The following is an 11,403-nucleotide window of genomic DNA, read 5'->3' as shown; positions in this document are numbered from 1 at the left end:
CATGTTACAGTTTTTTTTAGAACAGCACATGTTACATAGTTATGCCAAATTTAAACCCATAAATGTGTATCAATGCTCAAGTACATGACTAGGAAATTTTATGTAAGCATTATACACAAGTATGTATTTCCCGTTGTTGCGTTGCATAGTCGTATACTTCTCTTGGGTTTTAGAGCTTCTTAGCACCTACTAAATATTTCAAGTTTCTTAAATCTCAATCAAGATTTCACGCTTCGATGCATGTGTGATGATCGTTGTAGGTGTCAAGATTGTAGATTATTACTTACTGTTCAGATTTGTATGTAGGTTCTTTCATAATGTTTGTCTATTTCAATCCTTTTTCTTTCCTGTTCCATTATTTCATAGTTGATATCGTTTCTTGCGCACATTGATGAAACAAAGCCTTACAAGGATGACTGTTGTGAGTGATTTGTGACTTAGAGTTGAGAATTCTAATGAGTAATCCTGTTGTGTCTTAAGATAGTAATGTATCCATTTGTTTGTCCTGGTGGTTTGTCTTAACTAATTATTTTAACGCGGAGAATTTAGAAAAAAGTAACATAAGGGTGGAAGATCATAGATGTGTATTGTTTGTGGTGAGGGTGAAGACTCGGTCAACCATTTATTCACCGGCTGTGTAATCGCTGCTATGGTGTGGCAAAGTGTGAGTTTATGGTGTAAGATCGCTCAACTTTTTGCCAAATGCAGTATTTGATGGAAATTCATAATCATAATTATCGGATGTTGGCGATTGTGAAAAGCTAGGAATGAAAAGTTACATGAAAGGTAAGAGATCAAGATGGAAGAGAATATAGGGGATATAAAACTTTGGGTTTTCTTTGGTAGAATAAGTTAGTTGATTGGTCTACTTGGTGCAATTATGCCCTAATGTAATTGTTTTGTTGGTTATGGCTGTGCTCCTCCGGTCTCTGTAGAGGGGTTAGCTTCGTTTTGTTCTTTGTGGCGTTAGCCGTTTATTTGTTTTAATGTTCTCCTTTCAACAAAAAAAAATAAAATTGATTGCTATTGTTGATGGAACTATGGCGAATAAACGCTGCATATATATAAAATTACATAATCAGTAGTACACTAGTACAATATTGTTTGATTACAAGCGGTGAAAAGTATTGTTTGAAGCGGTTTGTAACCGCTTCTAATAAATTTTGACGACTTGATAAAAAGAGCTTTTGTTTGAAAATATGCTTTTAGATCATTGATTAAAGTGTAGTAATTAACTGCATAAAAAAGACCTCTTAGTGTTAATACTTAGTACATCAAACGTAAGGTCTACGTAATTATGAAAATAAGGCCCCAAAACGCGTGATAATAAACAAGTAAGGGTGTTCATAGGTTAAAAATAATTTTATGCCAAAATTAAAAGTTGGCATACCCGTACTGAAAACCAAACTCGAATTTGCTTTGCTTTTCAACTGAAAAACATGATTCCCCTTGAACCCCTGTTTGTTAGAAGTTTCGGCAATTCGGCCCTATCATCATAATGAACCAAAATAAGCGTGCACCCTGCACCTGCTAACGTGTTTAATGTATAATATGATTTACATTGGTTGAAAAGTCAATCCAGTCACATTAATATATCTAACACAATGCAATTCTGGTTCCTCGGTTTTTGAGTCTTCTAGAACCGGAAACAATTTAAATTCGAAGGATTTTCAGTTTAAGTTGTTTCGTATTGGTTTGAAAGTTCGAAACCCAACATTGAACATATTGTGATCAAACGCGTAATTAACTCATAAAGATTAAAAAGAGGAAATATAAAATATAAAATATGATATATGCATATGTTTCTTACTTGTTTTGAAAATTTTGATCTATGAAATTACTGTAATATCAAGTTGTGATTTAAAACAATTTATTGACTTGAAATGTCATTTTATTGACTAGAAATTCAAGTAAAGGACATCAAATGTATTTTATTACATGTACATATTTTGACCATGTCTTGTCTTCTCGTATCTTAAATCACAACACTACTCATATTGTTCACCTCTATTTAAACCTCATACTCTTCATGTTTTTCTTCAACTTATAAATTCTTACAACTTATAATAATTTGTAGCACAATATTAACCATCAATGGCTCCATCATTTTCATCCACCGAAATCGCTCATGACTTCCCACCATTTATACGAGTATACAACGACGCCCGTGTGGAACGCCTTCTCACCATCCCCATCGTCCCACCATCCACCGATCCCCTCACCGGCATTCAATCCAAAGACGTCATCATCTCATCGATCAAATCCCGAATATTCCTCCCAAAAATCAACCCTTTACAAAAACAAAAGCTTCCGCTCATTATCTACGTGCATGGTGGCGCATTTTGCACCGGATCACCACTAAACGTGGCCACACAAAGCTTCCTCACGCCGCTCGTCGCTCAAACTTCCGTTGTGGCCATTGCAATAGGCTACAGACTTGCACCAGAACACCCTCTCCCTGCAGCCTACCATGACTGCTGGGCTGGGTTACAATGGATCGCCTCTCACGTATCTGGGACAGGACCTGACTCATGGATTAACGATTATGTTGACACGAGTCGGGTTTTCTTGGTGGGAGAGAGTGCTGGGGCGAACTTGGTTCATTACCTCGCGGTTCAAGCTGGAGTTAATCATACCGGGTTGGGTGTCCGGGGGTTAATGATACTGCACCCATACTTCTCTCAGAAGGTACCCGAGAAATTTACTCAGTACTAGTACCCGGGTAGTTCTGTTTCAGATGATAACCCGAAGCTCAACCCGATTTCAGACCCGAATCTTGAGAAACTTTGTTGCTCTAGGGTGTTAACCGTTGTTGCGGAAAATGATCCTTTGAAACCAAGAGTGGTGGAGTATTATGAGACATTGAAAAAGAGTAAATGGGCAGGTGAGATTGAGTTTTTGGAGAATGAAGGTGTGGATCATTGCTTTCATTTGATTGATCCATCAACTAAAAAGGCTAAGGATCTAATTCAAACTTTAGTATCTTTTATAAAACACAACTAGAAAATATGAAGAAATTAAGTAAAGCATGTCATGAATATCTAGCTTGTTGTGATCTCTAGCTTGTTATCTGTTATATTATATGTATACTTATAATAATCTTATAAAGGCACATACCAACCATGCAGACATTGTAGTGATACTAATCACCGGGGATACTTATCATTTCCTTAACGAACATATACGAACACAAAATTTCATTTGGTTATGTAGTTGTCAAACGTCCATTTATCCGATAAAATCTTAACGAACGAACACGGAAAAATCTGGTTCAATTCATGCCCTTTACGGCTCTAGTTTTTACGCACTTGATGAATTCTGAACTTAATATATTGTTCGTAAGCCTGCATGAAATGCAAATGCATTAAGACTCGCATATTTGTAAGAAATATTATTATTCATGTTAACCTTAACTACTTAAACTTGAATGTCACGACAATGACCCTGATCAGAATATAGGATGCTAAGACCTGGTGTGGCTTTGAGATATCTTAAGACACGAAGTGCAGCATCCTAATGACTGGTGTATGGTGTAGCCATGAATTGGCTTAGAAAACTGACAATAAAGGAAATATTCGGTCATGTTACAGTTAGATAATTAAGGTTACCAACCAATCGTCTGTATCGTTCAGGATCCTTCGTCGGATCCCCTTCCTTCGGGAGGAGTTTCTTTGTAGGAAGCATTGGGGTGTCAATTGGCTTGCAACCCAATAAGCCACATTCGGTCAACATATCAAGGGCATACTTTCGTTGAGAGAGAATTATTCCTTGTGGAGAACGAGACACCTCTATGCCAAGGAAGTACCTTAGTCGACCTAAGTCGCTAACTTGAAACTGAGGCTGAAGAAACTATTTGAGTTCCATAATCGATTACCTACGATGAGTCGAGGCTAGAAAACTTACCCGAATGTGCTGAGTTGGTTTGAGGATGATTCAATTGGGAGCTAGGCAAGAAACCGTTGAATCAAATCAGACTCCTCTTTGGTAAATGTATACGTGTGTTTTTCGTCTCCCATGGTAGTATACAGAACGACATAGAAATCAGGAACAATCTGGTAATGAACAGTAACTTTTCGGCGATGAACGACTTCCGGCTGATGAACAGTGACTTCCGGCAGGTGAACGGTGACTCAAGTAGATGAGCATACTTATGGGTTTGTTGCTTGCAAATAGATTTGGACAAGAATAGGAAGCAATGGTTGGCTAGACAGGTTTCAAACAAATCTAGAATCAGGTGCTGGGGCAGGAAAACAAGATGAAAACTATGAGCTGGATTCAGCTTTATACCGAGAGCCTTAGCTCTAATACAATGTAAAAGAGATGGTGTTTATTGAATGAGTCGTTTGTACAAAGCAGGAGCCCCTATATATACAACCGGGAAACCCTAAATTGAGCCCATGGGCTTTTAGCAAAAATACTAAACAAAACATGGGCCAAAACCCTAATATAACTAACAATAGCAATAATAATGAACTTTTATAAATTTAGAACCTGCATAATCGACTGTCTCTAGACACGCCAAGCAAACAAGTTATTGAATATTGAAAGTTTACTCCAAATAAACCTTAAAAACAATAATTCAAAAATCTAGTGAATCATAGTTTAGATGAAGCACTAGATAAAGCAAGCTTAACCAACTCCCTTCTCAATATCTTTCCCGCCGGGTTCTTCGGAATCGCGTTTATAAATGCAACTTTTCTAATCTTTTTGTATGGGGATACCTGCAAACATTAAACCACACACGCTTAAAAAAAACCTTTCTAGATGAACAAGGTGTAAATTACTTAGAACTTATGATTGCTTTCAGTGTTAGGTTGTGGAAATAATAAAAGTAACTAAATTTATATCAAGTAATAAATAAGATCATGTATAGATGCAAGTATATACATACCTGTTTTGCAATTATCTCCATGATTTGGGCCCCACTGATTTTGCTTCCGGGTTTTCTCACCACATACGCCATGGGAATCTGCCCTGCTTCTTCATCAGGATATCTGATATAAAAATAAGGATCTTTTCATTATTTTTTGAAAAGTTGGAGAAACTAATAATGCAAAATGTCCATAACGTTTAGGGGTGTGCAGAGTTCGGTTTATGCTAAATCCGAACCAAAATCTGAAACTTAGGTTTTAAAATTTGAGGACCGCTCAGTTTTGGTTTTTGGTTTGGATTCAGTTCTGCTTTGGTTTCGCCATTTAAACTTGAAAATTTTGGGCCGAAGTGCCTAAATCATTTTGTTAATCATTAATAAATTGATTATTATTATACATTTGGGCTGAAAAAATTTACATATTTATTAAATTCATATTAACTATTATTCAAAATAAAAAATAAAAATCTACAAATGCGCTTTGGTTTTTCCGGTTTTAATAATTACAAAACCAAAGCCGAACCGTAAGTTCGTTTTTAACAAAACCATAAAACCAAGCCATCGTCTTTGTTTCTCTTTGGCTTTTATTTTGGTTTCTTGCGCACCCCTAAATCTAATAAGGTATTTGCAGGCCAGCCTGACCCGACCCGTACTAACTTACGGAATCACAGCAGCATCTTCAACTTCTGGGATTGATTGAAGGTAACGCTCTAATTCCGCTGGTGGGACCTACAGTGTTTTCATTATGATCATTAGATGGAAATTTAAAATCTACCTGAGGAAATGACAGATGTAACTTTGCTTTGAAACAATATGTATTTGATTAATTCTTTGAAGCAAGAACATTACCTGATAAGCCTTGTATTTGATTAATTCTTTTAATCGGTCAACAACGAAAAGAAAACCATCATAATCAATATAACATAGGTCACCAGTCTTTAACCACCCCTCAGAGTCCAGAGTTGCAGCAGTTGCTTCGTTGTCTCTAACATAACCTATTATTCAAACGCAACGATCAAATACCAAAAAAAAAAAAAACTTTTTTTAAACTATCAAACAGTTGCATAATAACAATATCCATCAATATCAACATCAACATCATTTTTGTTAATCAAAATTGACTTTCTAAAGAGTCGTGGGTCCATGATAACATCGTTACAAAGAAAAAAAAAGATAAACAAATCATGTTCACTTAACTTACTAGAGGGCCAGCTAAAACAGACATAATGCATATGCTTTCTATTCACAAAAATAACATATATTGGTTTTTATTAATCCAAACTATCGTCTTGTAGTCACTGTCGGTCCCAACTAACGAATTGCCTGCTGACGGTGCTGACGGTCCCCAACTTTTAAGTTTTAACATATTTTTTCTAACGGTCCGCGACTAACAGAATCCTAACGCCGTTAGTTGCAAATCGCCAGAGAAACGTTTTTGGCCGGAAAGACATTTTTTTGCCGAAAAACACTACCTGAACACCGCCACAACCACCAATTGACTCACCGCCAACCAACCACCACCACTTGAGCACCATAAACTGATTCTGACGATGGTTGTAGCCTTGTAGGGGTTCCAATGGCCTCAATAATTGAGGCTTTTACAAGAAAACGGTTCCTAAGTGTCCGATACGAAGTTACCAAATGTTTGGACGAAAATGTTGAGTTTTCGGGAAAAAATGTGAGTTTTACGGCTAAAAACGTTTTTCCGGTGACCTGCAACTAACGATGTTAAGATTTTGTTAGTCGCGGACCGTTAGAAACAAATACGTTAAAAGTTGGGACCGTCAAAAGCCAATTTGTTACTTGGGACCGACAATGACCAAAAGACAATAGTTGGGATTAATAAAAACCAATATACATAAAAATAATAATCTATATATTTTGTGGGAACTATAATAAACATTGCCAACTGTGTAGATCGTTCTCGATGCGAAACAATGATTAAGTATTCGACCATTGTAATTGCCTTCCGTTGTTACTAAACTATATATTTCCATATCAAAAACAACTAAAGAAACAGAACACTATATTTTGCATAATTAACCAGTTAATTGGGGCGAGCGATCACAATTTTTTTATTTGTCAAAGACCGCTTATTATTAGTGAAATCTCCTAGAGATTTTGACATTTCCACAAGAACTATTGTTAAGAAAAACCATACAGATTAACTTTTAAGTGTGTGTTTCGGCTGCTTATTCATTTATTTGTGAGTAATAAGCGGTTTAAAGTTGCATATATGAAAGTATGAAACTGCTGATTTCTAAGGGAATAAAAAAATACAAGCAGAAGATGTATCACCTTTCATGATCATGGGCCCCTCTTAGCCACAGTTCACCTTGTTGCATAGGAGATAAAGCTTCACCGGTTTTAGGATCAACAATTTTAGCCTCCACATTGGGCGATAAACGGCCTGCAGATCCATGGTGCTTACACTCGTCCGGGTCATTCATTCCCGTAACCCCTCCCCCGGTCTCTGTCAGGCCATACCCCTTCAAATTATTAAAACAAATGCTCAGACCATCACCAAATTATTAAACAAGCCTAGTCAGCTGCCACATTTTACAAATACTTCAAAAACATTCATTTACCCGCCAACCCAACAAACAATATCTTTATCTATACTTACAATTCCATATCATTTCCAATTTCTAAATTTATTTTTATTAATCAAATTACTTTTATAATTAATCCATTTCTTATTTGCATAATATTTTTATAATAGAATATACTTAAAAACAAAAATTGTGTTATAAACAGAAAAATAGAAAACGTTTTTTAAATTTTATTTTAATTTTTTTTTTAAATAGTAACATTACATATTTTTGTTATTGTACCCAATTACTAGAACTAAAATAAAAATAAATATGATATACAATTCACTTAAGCATATGATATACACGTCATTGACGCGTCTCAAATAAACTCACAAGATGCACGCGCGTCTGGAAGTGCATTACCCTTAGATGCAGAGCTCTCTAATGGCACTTGGTGGTGATCTGACCCCTCTCAATATAGTTTTAATATTTTTGTTCAGTATTAGAAATAGAAATAGGTTGTTAACTACATGAAAGAGAATTGAAGGCTTTGAAGCTGAAGCATTAATTGCTCCCATTATTAAGTTATGGACTATTTTACACCACATGGGACTGCAAACTAATAATTTGATCTTAAAATTGAAACTTAGACTGAGTGTAGCCCATTAGCACGCCACATCACTAATGAGTGTAGCCCATTAGCACACCAAAACTAACCCATGGAATTTTCTTACAGGGATCGGGAATTTTTTGGTAGGTACTTACTAATTAGCACCCCTAACCCCCCCTGCCACATCACTAGACACCAGGCAGGGCGTTACACACCAAAACTAACCCATGGAATTTTCTTACAGGGGTCGAGAATTTTTTGGTAGGTACTTACTATTGGCATATATATTTTTATCTTTTTTAATTTGGGCATTCGGGTCGGGTCAAATCTATATATTAATTTATTTTTTGGTTCCAATTCTGCCGATGTGGTTGGGTCGGGTCATATAAAAAAAGGCAATCAAACAAAATATCATATAACCCAAAAAAAATAAGTGAAGTGTGATTAGAAATGCAAATTAAAATACAATATACATAGAGTTGTTTATCTACGGTTTTTTCTATTATTGAATTAACCATAAGATTATCTCGTTTGTCATTCCTAAGCAAGTATTTCTCAATGAAAAAAATTCCGCAGAAGTTGTGTCCAAATATCATAAAGGTAGGTTGAGATTTTAACACATATATAATACTAATTTTTTTTTTCTCAATTACGGCCGACCCTCGCCCTATACTAGGGATTTAGTTGTGGGACCAAACTTTTTTAACCAATCAAATTCCTCCCAACTCCCAACTTTTATAAAAAAATAATTGTATCGTTAGTCAAACAAGAGTGCCTACATGAAAATTACATTTTACAGTTTTATTCAGTTTCTAGTTAAAAAGTTAACTATATTTGTACTCAATAGTCTCAGGCTTTTTGCGATATTTATATAATCAAGCCAAACACACTGGTCACACAACTACACAAGTACCACAGGAAAAAGATATCTTTTAATACAAAAAAGGACATTGATTGACAAGTCACAAGAGCTCTAAAACCAAACGCGCTACTAAGGGCGTGGGTGGATAATATTATTAATACCAGTATTTTAAAATGTTCATTAAAAAGAATAGTGTTTATTTTTAGCTCAAAATATTCATTTAAAATAGTAGTAGCATTTTCATACGTCACCATGGATTTTTACAGTCTTATACGAGCTGTATAGAACATACGTTGTTGAAAACCTATCTAGGATAGAGCTAATAACGGGTCGTATAAGTTGATAAAACTATTATTTGGTGTCTCATCTGTACACTTGTTAGCCATGTGTGGCATGTACGGTTCGTATAGGCCTGAACAGTCACCATGGAGGTGGTGTATGAAAGTCACCATTGGCGTAGCCTAGACGGGGCCAAGGGTGGCCCCGGACCCCTCTGATTTTTCGCTCTGGTGGTATAAATTTATCATTTTTCAGTCGACAATGTTTATACATAGTGTAAGTTTACCCGTTTTCTACCGAATTATTTAGCCTAGCCTCCTATGTTTTTCACTCAGTAGGGTAAATTTATCCTTTTTCGGCCGGAAATTTTTTATACATTGTGTAACTTTACATGTTTCCGACCGAAATTTGATCCCGACCCCTCTGTTTTTATGCTCGGTAACGTATTTTACTTTAATAGATCGTGATTTCATAACATTAACACACCTGTATAATCTCGACATTGGGAAACCTCTTCGCGAAGCTACTAGCCACTTCTTTCCCAAGCGGAGCGCCACCACACCCAATAACTATAAGCGAACTCAAGTCATATTTCGGAACAAGGTCTGATTTCGCCATCGCCACCACGAGCGGCGGCGAAACCGGCATGAACGTAACCTTATACCTCTCCACCGCCTTCAACATATTACCAAAATCAAACCTCTCCATTAACACCAACGTGTCCCCAAGCGACGCCGCTCTAATCAGCATAAAAAACCCAAACACATGAAACAAAGGCAACGGAAACAACGCCACAGGGTGAGGGGTAGTTTCGTCACTTTTGTTGTTTACAAATCTGGTGTGTTGTGATATGGCTGTCATGGTTATGAAATTGCGGTGAGTTAATTCGACTCCTTTGATTCGGCCGGTTGTGCCGGAGGAGTATAGAATACCCGCAGTGTTGGACTGATCGACTTTTACATGAGTGTAATTAGGTGTTGAATTATGTAACATGGAGTGAAACTCCGGAGAGTCGATTATTATTGTTGTTAGAGGTAACGAGGATGTAAGTTTATCCGCTACTGAGGAAGTAGCAAACACGATAACTGGATTACTAAGACGGATTAAGTCCGTTAGCTCGGATTTAGTGGAAACCGGATTAACAGGTGAGACGGTTACACCGAGGTGTAAAAGCGAGAAATATATAACTGGAATGTGAATTGACGTTGGGGATATTATTAATGCTACTTGGTTTTTGGTGTGTAGTTGAAATTTATTATTAACGAGTGATGCGGATAGAGAGTGGACTTGACGGATGAACTCGGCGTATGAGAGACGGTGGCTGGTAGCAGAGTCGATGAGAAAATCAGTAGAATATGAGAATGCAGCGTTGGATTGGAGGAGGGAGAGCGTGTACTCGGTGATGGAGAGTGGTTGTGACGGTGGCGGGAGAGGCGCCGGTGGACGGAGGCTGTGGAAGGTTTCGGTGGCTGAACAGAATCCGTTACGGGGATCTACGTCCGCCATAATTAATTGGCGGTGTAGTGTGGATATATGATATGTGATAACTAGTGGAAACACGAGAGTTAGAATGGGAGATTTGATTTGTGCACTCCAACCGGAAACTTTTAGTCGGTCAATATTTTTATATATTTTCTTTAGGTGGGGACGAATTAAATTTAGGGTCCACTATGGACATTTAACATTTAGACACCCCTTATGTGCCCCGTATAGATTATACGAGACGTATTAGATCTTTGTATACGCGCCTCAGGTGTAGTCACGTATATTATACGGGGACCCAATACGTCACGTATAACTTTATACGAGGCGTATAGTGGGGATTTTTAGAAAATGGGTGGGTGTCTATAGAAAACCCCTTATATTTATCATATCGTATACTTGTCTTTTAATCTGAGGGAAATCATCACTTAAGGTTAGCACCCATAAATGTTCATCCGAAGTCACACCAATGTGATGAGATAATCTAATTCAATTCATGGATCAAATTAGAGAACGTCACTTACTCGTCTAATTTTCCATAAGTACTTAGTGCCACCGAATTAATTGAATGAGTACAAGAATAAAATTTGTCACATAAAAGATCAGATTTCTCCATTATCACTCCACCACGAACGCCAAATCTCTCAATTAATATTTGTATATTAAGAGTGTGGAAATATAATATTGGAATATTGCATGTGACAACAACATAGCCACGTGTCACGTGTGCAAAAAGTAGTATTAGTTGAAAATGAAAACTTAGTTT

The 11,403-nt window shown here is 36.8% G+C and overlaps 2 pseudogenes across 1 annotated transcript; one reads left to right on the top strand and one right to left on the bottom strand.

Annotated features, from left to right (window-relative positions):
- Positions 1-2,072: 2,072 nt before the first annotated feature.
- Positions 2,073-3,113, top strand: LOC143590754 (2-hydroxyisoflavanone dehydratase pseudogene; annotated as a pseudogene).
- Positions 3,114-4,174: 1,061 nt separating this feature from the next.
- LOC143590743 (4-coumarate--CoA ligase-like 9) lies at positions 4,175-10,661 on the bottom strand (annotated as a pseudogene). The gene is made up of 6 exons (XR_013145529.1): positions 9,642-10,661; positions 7,169-7,359; positions 5,720-5,865; positions 5,532-5,599; positions 4,892-4,994; positions 4,175-4,721 (listed from the first exon to the last, which is right to left on the bottom strand). The product of XR_013145529.1 is annotated as a 4-coumarate--CoA ligase-like 9 (transcript).
- Positions 10,662-11,403: the final 742 nt, after the last annotated feature.

Source organism: Bidens hawaiensis, unplaced genomic scaffold (assembly GCF_021521415.1).
Source record: "Bidens hawaiensis isolate Kalapana, Puna unplaced genomic scaffold, B.hawaiensis_p1.1 tig00038986_1, whole genome shotgun sequence".
In the NCBI taxonomy this organism is placed as follows: Eukaryota; Viridiplantae; Streptophyta; class Magnoliopsida; order Asterales; family Asteraceae; genus Bidens; species Bidens hawaiensis.
This window is presented reverse-complemented; position numbering and strand designations above follow the sequence as displayed.